The sequence below is a fragment of the Urocitellus parryii genome, chromosome 4, assembly GCF_045843805.1.
Source record: "Urocitellus parryii isolate mUroPar1 chromosome 4, mUroPar1.hap1, whole genome shotgun sequence".
In the NCBI taxonomy this organism is placed as follows: Eukaryota; Metazoa; Chordata; class Mammalia; order Rodentia; family Sciuridae; genus Urocitellus; species Urocitellus parryii.
In genome coordinates this window covers 79,597,422-79,610,599 of record NC_135534.1, presented here as the reverse complement: position 1 = coordinate 79,610,599, position 13,178 = coordinate 79,597,422, and the positions used below count along the sequence as shown (strand labels likewise).

The 13,178-nt window shown below is 33.9% G+C and overlaps 1 pseudogene; it reads left to right on the top strand.

The window, feature by feature from the left end:
• The window catches only part of LOC144254296 (glutamate carboxypeptidase 2-like), a 34,214-nt pseudogene that overhangs the window by 9,959 nt on the left and 11,077 nt on the right, over positions 1 to 13,178 (top strand).

The following is a 13,178-nucleotide window of genomic DNA, read 5'->3' as shown; positions in this document are numbered from 1 at the left end:
TGCATGCTAAGAAGGTGCTTTACAGCTGAGCTACATCACCAGGAATTTTTAAAAGTTATTACTGTTTTGTTTAGCATTAAGGTCTAAGCTCACTAAGTCATCCTCAAACTGAGTATCCTCTTGCCTCAGTCTCATGAGTAGCTGGGATTACAGGGGTGCACTACCACCTCTAGCTGTACTAAATAGTTTTGTTAGTTTAGAAACTCTTTAATACTCATGAGAGCTTTGAAGTTTCTGAAGCAGTATGCCATATAATCAATTTATTATAATAAAGAATAATAAATTAGGTTCACCATTCTCCCAGTCTCCATAAAGGCAGATACAAACACATATATTATTCAGAATTTTATCATTGGTATGTACAGCTCTATGGAACACTAAGTTAAGCTGGTGATTCTTGGCTTTATATTCTTAGTCATCCTGCACTCCAACTTTCTCAGTGACTTCAAAGCATCACTTAAAAGGTACTACTCAGTAGCTTCTTCAATGGGACAGCCTCTGTGAGTCCTGTGCTCCTGAGACTTGGAGCAGAGTGAAGAGAGCAGGTTTTTGTCCTCCTCTCAGAAGAACTTTTTTCTCATGGGTCACACATATGTGATCCTCAGAGCTCAGGAAATGCTTGAGACTGGCTTATCTGGCAGTGGATATGATATTCTTCAAAGGAACATTGCTCTTGAAGTGTCTCTGCTATGATGGCTCCCTGACAGAGGGCAATGGTCAGGAGTTTGGTCTTCTTTTCAGTAAAGGCAGAGACATGCACTAAAGAAGCTATGCCCACATCCTATGGTGACTGTGTCTATAAGGTAATTCATACAGATAGAGCAGATGAATTCTTTCTGAAAGATTTGCAGGATGTCTGAGACCATTTATTTCTTTTGTCTCTCTCTTTTTATTTTTAAGGGATAAAAATCTAAACAATTTTAATTATATACCCAAAAAAGACAAAGAATTAAGAAAAGTTTTACTCAAGTCATGATGTAATAATAATATTATGTCTAAAGAAGAATAGAATTTACTTTTTACATGATACTAACAAAAACTGAGGCATAAAAATATCTCTCAAAATTTGTAGAAACCACTATGACTTCCCTAGTCATCAACATTCTCATCCTATGTTTTTCTCATGCATAATCCAGTTTCATATAATCCCTAGTGCTCTTCCTTTCCAAATTGAGATGAGACAGAATGGCTCCCACAGGGAAGAGTGGTGAGGAGAAGGGCTGTTTTGCCATTAAGAAAGTGGTGACCAAAGAATACCCGATCAGCAATCACAATCCCATCCAGGGAGTGGGCTTCAAGACGTGTATCTCAGTCACTCAAGATCAAGAAATTTGCTATGAAGGAAATGGGGACTCTAGATATGCACATGGATTCCAAACTCAGCAAAAATTTCTAGAAAAGAAGAACACACAATGTCTGAATTCTGTATGTATGTTCAATTGTCCAGAAAACATAACAAGGATGAAGATTCACCAAACAAATATTACACTTTGGTAGTCTACATTCCAGTTGTCCCATTCAAAAACCTAGACAATATGGATGAAAACTAATGGCTGATTGTCAAATGAAGTTATAAAACTGCCTTTTAAAAAATAAAGGAATCTCAGTTTCATGGAGATGTGACATTCCTCCAAACAGTTTTAAGCATGGTGTTTAGTCCAATTTACATTTTAATAGTGTGGATTCAGAATACCCTTAACATTAGCCATAATGCTTACTGCCAGTAATTCACATAGAAAAGGGCATGTGAAGGCTAGGGACTTAGCTCAGTGGAAGAGTCAGGCCCATCATTGTGGAGGCCCTGGGTTTGGTTTCCAGCACCATAAAAAAAAAAAAAAAAAAATGAAGAATCTGAAAAAGGAAAAACGAGAAAAGGAATGGCCCTGCCATTGAACTTTTACCTTAGTCATTTTATTTAAATATTAAATTTGATAGTATTATGATTTCAACCAGAATCCACTACTCCCAAACAATTTCTAAATGTTCAAGCGCTAATGATTAAAGTTAATATTGCAAGACTGTATCAAATTTCAACCAAACTCTACTGAAAAATATATTAATCTGTTGTGATAAAAATCCTACCTTTATTATATATTCTCCTGTAATAAATACACGCAAATTACAACAGGTACATCTTGCAAATCATTAAAACTATTATCAAGTAACGTTCACATTAGAAAAATATGTATTTATCTTAATTGATGCCAGAAAACAAGCAGTGCTTTCTTTCTGTTGGAATGTATTTTGCCCCACTTTCTGAACAGTACTCCATAGCTCAATAAATAAGAACCGATACATGGGATGACAGATAATTAAAAGTTTTCTGCACAACAAGAAACCAACAGAGTGAAGAGAAACTACTGAACAGAAGAAAAATTTTGTCATTATCTCTTATTATAGAGTATTAATATTCAGTACAGAAAGGACAGAAAACATTGAGCACTATAAAAGCACCTAACCCAATTAACAAAGTAGGCATATGAACTGAACAGACAGTTCTCAAAAGAAATACAAATGTCTGACAACTATATGAAAATATGCTCAGTGTATACAGGGTTCACACCTGTAATCCCAGAGACTGGAGAGGCTGAGAAAAGAGGTTTGCAAATTCAAGACCAGTTTCACCAACTCAGTAGACTCTAAATAACTTGCTGAGATTCTGTCTCAAAATGAAAATTTAAAAAATCTGGAGAGGTGGCTCAGTGTTAAAACATCTCTAGGTTAAGTCTATAGCACCCAAACTTCATAAAAAAAATTAAGGAAGGATAAAAGAAATATTTAATATTTTTATCCCTCAAGGAAATTCAAATAAAAAATACACTGTGATTCTCCCTCCAATGAGAATAGAAATCATCAAGAATACAAAACAAATAACAGCAAATTCTTGTAGGGATGTGAAAAAAGAAAATATTATACACTTTGGTGAGGATGTAAATTTTTTTTTTAAATACAAAGGAACAACAATGCAACCCATAAATTATTATTCATTTCTAAGAAAGCAAAGTATATCACTTCACAGAAAATAAGTTTATTTTGCTTATAATTGAAGTTCATATATTTGCTTGGGAAAGTAGGAGGAATTGCTCTTCTGCAAACTGACCTAAGAAATATGTCTGTGGGCTCACTGATACCTGCTGCAGAAGTAATAATTTGAAGATTGTGTATGGTACTGGCAGGCTTCAGAAATCTTCCAGCCAGTCCAAAAGGCACTCTGAGGGTTCTGGAGAAGAATGAGTTGGGCTCTTCAAGGTTTTTGTTGTTGTTGTTGTTGTTGTTTGTTTGTTTTTGTTTATTTTTTGTTTGTTTTTAATTGGCCCTAAAACCATACCCACTTTCTCTAAGAGATTGCTTTCCTTGGAGCTTGGGCTAGATGCTTGAATGGATGATCCATTATGTTTGTCCAAAAAGAAACTGATTTAGCTCCTTGGCTAATCTCCATAAACAATCTTGTAAAAAATTCCTCTCATCAATAGCCACTGATTTTACAACACTTGAAACTTCATAGATCAATATTCAATGTAATTTTTTGGAATTTTTAAAAATTTTTTGTTTATGAAATGACAGAAATAAAGTGTGGTAAATTAATGCTTTTAGCAAGCATTTTGGGAAACTTGGAAATGTTTTGCTTCAGATTGGCTTTAATTCTGTCTTGTCTTGTAGAGAGTTATGCAGTTATCCATTTGTTTACTTTTTTTAAAAATTTTAATCCAAGAATATCTTTGATCCGTCTCTACACTGGAGGTTTCTCCAGCCCTCACATTACAGATTTAGCTTCCCAAGGCTCCATCAAGAGACAAAATTTGATTTGGCAGTGCCTGACCCATTTCAAGAGTACATGGGAGAAAGGCCAAGATTATTCCTTGCTTAGTGAACATTGTGGGGCTATTTAATGTGTAATTTACATTATACTTATGTATTTATTTGTTTAATTTTTATATAGTCTGAGTTGCTCAGGCTGGCCTTGAACTTGATATCTTCCTTAGTTTTTTAAGTGGTGATCTTAAAAAACTAGTTTTTTAAGCAATGATCTCCACAAATCCTGATGTTACTATTTTTTTTTTCCTGGTAAATCTTAGAACCAGAGACCCTGAAATCAAGATTGTTTAGAAGTTGCAGGTGAGTGGTAGCAGAAGCCAACAATGGACAATAGTATGCATATTTTCACAAAGAACTGGGTACTAATTTGGGGCTGCTTCTACTGAATTTCATTTCATGGCTCTAACCATGAAGAGCAGTCCAGCAGCGCTGCTCTCCTGCAGCAAGCTCTCCCAGGTTCACCCCCTTGAAGCTTATGGCACTGGCTAGGCTGGGTTTGAAGAGCTAGGATTGTGGAGTCATCTCAGTTGTTTGGATGCAGTACACTAAGTCTTCACTAGAGGGCGAGAGGTCTGCTCGCGCTCTGGGCGCACCTAGATCTGGAACCCATCCTTCCCACTGTCCTCCTTGTTCTGGTGTTTTCTGTTTGAAAAAATTGATTCCTTTCATGCATCAAATGGAATATCTTTAAACGTATTTGGAAAATTTTATATCCATTGCCCATTTTAATTAAGTTGTTTTGTACGAACTCCGAATATTAAAGAATCTCAACAGGCTGTATTGTCTTCTAGATTTTGTATACATCAGCAATCCTGAGAACAGTGCCCCACTCAGAGTCAGAGCACCATGCTGTCTTTGTTAGAGCAGGTCATAATTCTTTGCCCTCAGGTCATTTGATTCTCATTTTCCCCTCTGGAGAGGGTGTAAGTGAGCAGACCAGCCACACTGACAACAGTCCTAGAAGCACCAGAGATTCTCATTATAGGGATATTCAGATTCATAATCATTAAAGGATGATTCCATTTTATGAATACCTCACAGGGTCCCAGTTGCTAGAATCAAATAAGAACTGTTACTCCAGGTCTCTGTCAGAAACTGATTATAAAATTTATAACAAATTTTGTATCTGTAAATAAATAGTTTTAAGATCTTTTAGGATTTTGCTGTCTTAATGACAGCTAAAAATTTGTAGGGTGCTTACTATTTTCCAGGTAATGCATTATTTCTGGCTCATTTAATATTCATAACACCTTCTGAAGTGCTAAAGTTAGGAAGTAATTAAGTTTAAAAAAGAAATTAAGCTTGAAAAAGAAAAAAAATTAAAAAAATAAGTTTGGAGAGAATAAAGAGCTTAAGATTACCTGATAATGCACCTACATCTTGAGATTAACTCAGAAAATCAAGAATAGAAGCATTTCATTAAGCTTGTCATTAATACTTCCCATTTCTGAAAACCTACAATCAGGGTGTTACTTAAGACTGAGGAATACAGATGGGCTTGGTGCTACATACCTTTAATTCGGTTGACTCAATATGTTGAAACAGAGGATTGCAAGTTTGAAGCCAGACTCAGTAATTTTGTGAGATTCTCAGCAACCTAGTGAGACCTGGTCTCAAAATAAATAATTTAAACAAGATGCAAATATAGCCCAATGGCAAAGCACTATTGGGACCAGTTCCCAATACCCCTAACAAACAACAACAACAACAAAAAGAGTCAATGAATTGAGAACAAGAAAAACACTGAAGAATAGTTCTGAGGCTGTATTGGAAGTAGAATCATTCATTGTGCTTCTAACATGCTGATTTCTATTACTTCATCATTCTTAGTAGTATGTGACTAGGAGTGTTTGTGTATGTGTTTGTATGTGTGTGTATGTGTTTGTATGTGTGTGTGTGTTTGTGTGTGTGTGTGCGTGTATATATATATATATATATATATATATATATATAATTTTTCCCTATCTGCAATTTTAAAAAATCAATTCATCAGATTTATGACAGATTTTTTCTTTATGAAATTACCTATGTCACTTTTGTTTTATACGAATAGATTTTTCGAAGAAAGCCAACGAAACACAAGTTGGATGAGCTTGAAAGTTTACATATATTCTACTGCTAAGCTCCATTCCAGTCGTTCTGGTAGAAACTCAGGATGAGCACAGCTAGATTCCATTATCCAATTCGGTTTTAGTTTGGGAAGTGATTCAAGAATGATTGAATGATTCAAGTATTTATGAAATTGAAATAACCTCTACTTTCTTATTAGTTTGGCAAAACAGAATAGCCTCTTAATCTACTAACAATCTCTCTATTGTCAATATTTTAGTTTCTCTTTCTTTTGTGAAAATAAAATCAGCAACCTCAACCTTGGGAAGCATTTTTTATATGTGAATTAAATTATTTAATAACTGATACAGATCCTTAAACTATTTTTCAAATGTTTAAACTGTCTTTGGAGGTCTTGTGGGAAAGCTTATTTAATTAAGATGAGAATACTCTGATAATCATTTCACACATACAAATTCTTCGTAAAAGTGGACGCATCGTTACAGTTTGCCTTCTACAACATATATGTCCTTTTTTAAGTATAAAGTAATAATTTTGTAAATTGAATTACTTTAGTGAATTAATTTACTTTGGAGTTTCACACATCATTTTTTTCCTTCAAAGATGATTGATTGATTTTCATTCATCATTGGCTCTGAATTCTTTAAGTTTCTTAGGCCCCTTCCTTTCATTTTCCCCCTATGTCTCTCTATTGAATATTCACTAAATTCTTGTATGTTTGAGGTAAGCTCATACATTATCATAAATTTATGTGTACTGTTAATGTACTTGCTTTCCTTCTACCATGTATTTGTCTTTTGTCAGTCTAGATTGTATATAGTTTTTATGAAGCAAGCATATGTGTTTTGCCATTATGTTCAGTCTAAAAAGTGTCTCCCTTTTGACTCATTTCCACTTACACTACTTTAAATTTATAAAAATACTACAAATAAAATAATCATGAGAGTACCATCATGCACATAGATATCTATCTGATATCACTTATACTTTGTTGATCATAAGTACATTGTAGTTGTAGATTTTAATTTTTACTTTAGTATTCTGAAGGCATGCTTAAGGATGAATCAAATATTAATTAAGATGATTTCTTTTTGGAAATATATAACTTCTTGTAATATATATATATATATATATATAGAAGTAATATATATATATATATAGAAGTAATATATATATACACATATATATATATTTCTCTAATTTCAGAAATAAATATAAAGATACAACAAATTAAGATAAAACGTGATTAGTAAGCTTTGCATTCATTTCCATACACATAGATTAAGAAACATTACTTGTTTGAGTTTTCTACCAGATTCTTTGTCATATTCAACAGCATACTTTACTTCTGTAAATAAACACGAATAATCTTCTTCATTTCCACTATAAATCTATTTTAATGGAATCTCTGATCACATTTCTCTGTAATGAAAAGGCAGCTCTCATCTTTCCTTGTGTGGAAGCTCTTGCCTCAGCCACTGAAGGCTGTCTACTCCAATTTCAGCCCAAAATATATATGGCAGATTCTCTCACTCCTGGAAAAACAATTCCACCCTCTTTTATTCCATGGGAATGTTGCATTTGATTTAAAGACAGTTATATCTAGTTTAGAATTTACAATAATGTTAGAATTAAGCACAACTGGATTTTCATTTGGAAGTATGAAATAGTGTTTTCATTTATTTTTCAGGCAATTGTACTCTCAGAGTTGACTGTACACGTCCTCTTTACCAGTTGATGTATAAACTGACAAAAGAGGCATATAAGATCTTTCTTACTATGTTTTCTGGTGACTGGATGCATGAATAATATTTTTCCCTTAAATTAGTGGAGTTTAATTTCAAGCTGGTGATGGTACATGCTTGACTTGTATAAATAACAAATAAAACAAAAATGTAATATGACATTTTCTATATGACATAATTATGAAGATAGTGTTTCCAGCCTCTTCATTCAATAATAGTGCCTATTATTAATCGTGCACATAGTTATAATGTATAGTAGGCCCAATGTTAATCCGACAAAGCATTTTATTTCAGGGGAAAAGAACATTGAACTGGAAAAATGAACAAACAAACAAACAAACAAACAAACTTTTGTTTTAAAAATTGTGTTCCCCAGCAACTTCTTTCATCCAACATGTTCATTGGGTGGTTACTTTGTTAGGATTCAAATATCATGTTTGGCAGCAATGATGGCAAAAATACAAGACCATCAAAAAAAAAAATCTAAAGACTTCAAAAGCTAGATAGGACACAGACTCACTATTTTGCACAGGCTGGTCTTGAACTCTTGAGCTCAAGCTGTCCTCTTGTCTCAGCCTCTCCAAAAGCAGGACCTGTAGGAATACCACTGTGCATAAAACCCAAATTGTTTCTAACCTGAGAATTTTGGTAGTGGGAATTGAACCCAGAGGCACTCAACCTCTGTGTCACATCCCCAACACCTCTTTCTATTTTAATTAGAGATAGGGTCTCACTTAGTTGCTTAAAGTCTCGCTGAGTTGCTGAGGCTGGCTTTGATTTTCAATCCTTTGCCCTCAGCCTCCCAAGCCACTGGTATCACAGGTGTCTGCCACTGCATCCACCAAATATATACAGCTTTACGGTGGCATAAATTTTGTTGCTTATGTTCCTAATCTCCAGTAATTGATGATTTTTGTAGATTTCTAGCACATATATTGGTTTTTGAGAGTAGATCATTTGATGAAAATTTATTGGAAAAAGCCCTTCACCTGAAAATAAAGGTTTTCCTGGGTAAATAGTTATATGAATCTTTTCTGCCATAAGACAAATTATGAATTCCATTTTCCCCTATTTTCCATAAACAAATAATCCTTGCTTCTATCACCAAAAATTGGAGTGAAGTTGATAAAGGATTCTTATACCAGATTTTCTTCAGCTAATCAGCCAGCATAGCCAAGAATTTTTTAACCTATAACATAGCACAGATGAATATAGTTGTGCAAGTTTTTAGTAAAAATGTTTTTGCAATATTAGTAGTCACTACTTGTTATTCTTATATAAATTTTCATTGTATTATGTGCTTAGTATATTTGAAAAATATAACTTCCCATAATATTGAATAAGGGAAGTAAAACAAATAATCTACTATTTCCTCATAAATTTACTAAGAGGCATGTTAGTAACCACTAAATTGTGTTGTCCTGCAATTAATTTACATTTAATATAAATATTAGTTTTTCCTCTTTTCATTCATGCAACTGTAGATTCCTTGAATTTATTTTTTTGCATTAAATATCCTTTATCTGCCTGCTTTCTTCTATGTAAGGAGAGAAGAGGATATAGAACTACAAGTGTAAATACTGGGTCCTGGGGTACATGCATTTCAATTGTAACAAATGCTGCCAAACTATTTTGGTTCCTGTGATAAGCTGTAAAAATTACATGGCTATATGTGCATATTTTTTCCTTCCAGATGAATTTCAGAAACTTTTCAAGTTCTAAAAACAATTCTTGTTGGTTTAACACTGTTCTTAAAGTCTTAACTATTGCTGTTTGCAGACATGGATCTTGAGCTTTCAGACAAAAGCTACTTGCCATGCTCTGAGTGTGTCATGTTTCTTATATATCTGGGAATTGTTGTACATGATCTCTCAGATGTGAATGTCATTTCTTTTTGTTCCAGATAATTCCATCTGTTTCAGAAATCTCAGTTGAAGAGTCAACTGCTTGTTGAAACTCTCCTACTTGTATCTCCCTACACCCCTGATGGAGACACTCTTGTGCTCCTAAGGTTTCCTAAGAAACAGAAAGAATGAGAAAATGGAGAGTCCACCTCTGTTCTTTAGAATCAGCTAGAGAACACCTGGCTCACAAATTTATTTTCACAGCAGATGCTTATTTGGTAAATGCTAAATGATCAGACTGTTGGAAACACTAAGGATATACTAGCTAATAAAAGAGAGTCCTGGTTCCCATGGGACTTACAGCCCATTGGGAATCAGATAACAAAAAGCCAACTATTATTTATTTGCCAGGTGAGGAATTTAGGGAAAAAAATAAATCAAGGGTCAGAGAGGAAGAATGTAGGTACGATAGGGAGTAGAAGTAGCATGCTGCTTTAGGTAAGATGGCCAGGGCATATCTGTCAGATAAGGTAACATCTTACTAGAAGAGAAGTAAGAGATGTGGGATGAGAACAGTGTGTGAAAAGACCTTGAGGGAGTATTCTTGGGAAGAATGGAAGATAAAAATGTGGAGAGTGATGTGGGTTGTTTCATATATCAAACTATGAGGCCGTGATGAAGATGGTGGGATTTATAGAGTGAGATCAGGAGCCATTCAAGAGTTTGAAATCATTTTATGTTTTGAAAGGATCATTCCATCTAGGAAGTTTGCAGTGGTGTTTGAATAAGCAAATTACAAAAAGAAATAAAATTAAAATTAATGTATATTTTTCTGTCTTTCAGGAAGCTATACTTTAAGAGTTGATTGTATATCACTGATGTAGAGATTGGTACACAATCTAACAAAAAAGGAGAGAGAAAAGGGGAGGTGAGGGGAGGGGAGGGGGGATAGTAGAGAATAGGACAGACAGCAGAATACATCAGACACTAGAAAGGCAATTTGTCAATCAATGGAAGGGTAACTGATGTGATACAGCAATCTGTATATGGGGTAAAATTGGGAGTTCATAACCCACTTGAATCAAACTGTGAAATATGATGTATTAAGAACTATGTAATGATTTGAACGACCAACAATTAAAAAAAAAAGAAGAAAAAGAAATGATGGAGTCCTAACAGTAGAGTATGTCCATGTCTTTTTTAAAGTAGATGATATTGAATAGTAAATAACTGCATATTTATTTAAATTCCATTGGGTACATAGAAAAATTATGTAAGTTGCTTCTAAAATATTAATATTTATATTATATTAGAAATAACTTTCTCTGCAGATACTTGAAAAAAATTTAGATGTCCATGTTAAATATATGAATAGGTCCATTGCTTTTCAAAGTCAATTTTGTGACTAGAGTACCAAAATAAAACAAAAAATGTTGGAAGATCACTGATTTAACCCAACAGTCGATTTCACAAATCAGAATGTTGAGACTCACAGATGTCTTGTACATAATTATGCTAATAACTGAACCTAATAACACAAGCCATTTTCCTCCTGGTAGTTGTGAAGACCCATTATGTTATTATTTGTGAACACGACTCTGAAGAGAGTAAAGCTGTCATCAAGGGCTCCTTTAGCTAGGGTGCCTTATCCTTGGACTGCATGCAGCAGTGTGTGTATTTATATGTGTTTTTCCAGGGCAGTACTTTTATATGTTATGAAAAAAAGACATAAAAACAAATATTATTTAATTTGTATGTCTCTAGTCCAAATTAGCTTCAACTAAAATTCGCTTCTCCTTGTGTGTCTTATTTAATGCTCACATTTTTCTGATCCTTTTGCATGTTCTTGATTCTTTCCTTTTTCAAAGATATTGAATATCCCTCATGAAGGAAAACTGTATATTTTATAATAAATTATTCTTGATCTCAACAGGGGGATCTAGTATATGTTAACTATGCACAAACTGAAGACTTCTTTAAACTGGAGAGGGACATGAAAATCAATTGCTCTGGAAAGAGTGTGATTGCCAGATATGGGAAATTTTTCAGAGGAAATAAGGTAATATCATCTCTTTCCTTTTCCTCCAATATGAAAAGGTATAATGTAATATATCTAAAATCTCCTTGCAACCTTTCAAAGACTATGATCCTCTTATATTCTGTAAATGTCCACCTTACAGGGAGGACATCCTTACTAGCTTATGGGAAGTGGTTTTAAACTGGGCCACTGGAATTGGCCAGTGTTTGGCCAGGGTGAGCCAAATAGATTTTTCTGTACTTGCAAGTTACCCCTGTGGCCTACCTAGAAATGCATACTAGATTTGCTGTTTCTGTATTTTTATTTTAAATATTATGTCTAAAATATTTACGGATATAAATTTAATATACATTGTTATTATAGATATTAAGAGAAAATGAAATTCACATAGTAGTTTTTAAATTATTGTCACTTGACTTTTTAATTTTTTAAAATCTTTTTTGGGAAAATAAATGAAAAAATATTTACTTTCAACCAAAGAACTGGGAGGAATCTGCCTGAGGAGTCTACTTCCTCTATAAACTTCCAGAGCACCAAAGGAAACACCAAGTACTTACTACCAGTATATGGGTATTTTCCAAACCTGTTCTGAGAACTGATCCATTTTTAGAACCTGAAGTAGATAAAAGAAAAAGCTACTTCTCTGAATAAGTTCTTTGTTGTAAGCCTAATGAGAAAGGCTTGAACATAAAGCTCAGTTACTCATTTACGTGTAGTTTTGAAAATTGTTACAACCAAATCTGGGGCAACCAATTAACAGAAGAGAAGTACACTCTCTTTCCCAGGTTAAAAACGCCCAGCTGGCAGGGGCCAAAGCCATCATTCTGTACTCAGACGCCGCAGACTATTTTGCTATTGCTGTACAGTCCTATCCAGATGGTTGGAATCTTCCTAGAGGTGGTGTCCAGCATGGAAATATTTTAAATCTTAATGGTGCAAGGGACCCTCTCACCCCTGGCTACCCAGCAAATGGTGAGTGATAAGGCCTCAGTCATTACAGGACACTTAGCCACATTTTAAAGTGATTTTATTTAAGGATTTTCTTTGACACAAAGAACAGAGAATGAATGTGTGTGTGTGTGTGTGTGTGTGTGTGTGTGTGTGTGTGTATTTTATCTAGGAATGAGAGAGTTTCTAAATTTATTGGTTCAGCTTCCTTATTTATTATTTGAAATCCTTGTGACTAATAGGTTTTGGAATTCAGACTTCCAAATGTTTAAAAAGTAACATGGTATATATACTATATAATTCATAACACTTACTTGGGTGGCTGGAACAGAACACCAGAAACCAGTATATAAACAATATTTGCATCAAACTGTATGAATGCTGATTCTAAGTGGGGTAAATATAGAATATCAATAGACTCAACTGCTCAAGTGTGTTTTGCTATCGAATAAGTTTAGGCTATATAGATTTTTTTTTTGTCAAGTACATTTACCCTAAATTCATAGTTCACACAGATTTTTTTTTTTTTTTGCTTTTACCATTGACCAGAGATAGGAGAAGAGAAAATTTTATAACATCTTTAAATGACAAGGTAGAATCTAGAACCCCAGAAAGACAACTGTCTTTTTAATATATATATATATATATATATATATATATATATATATATATATATATATATTTGTTAGTTTTAGGTGGACACAATACCTTTTATTT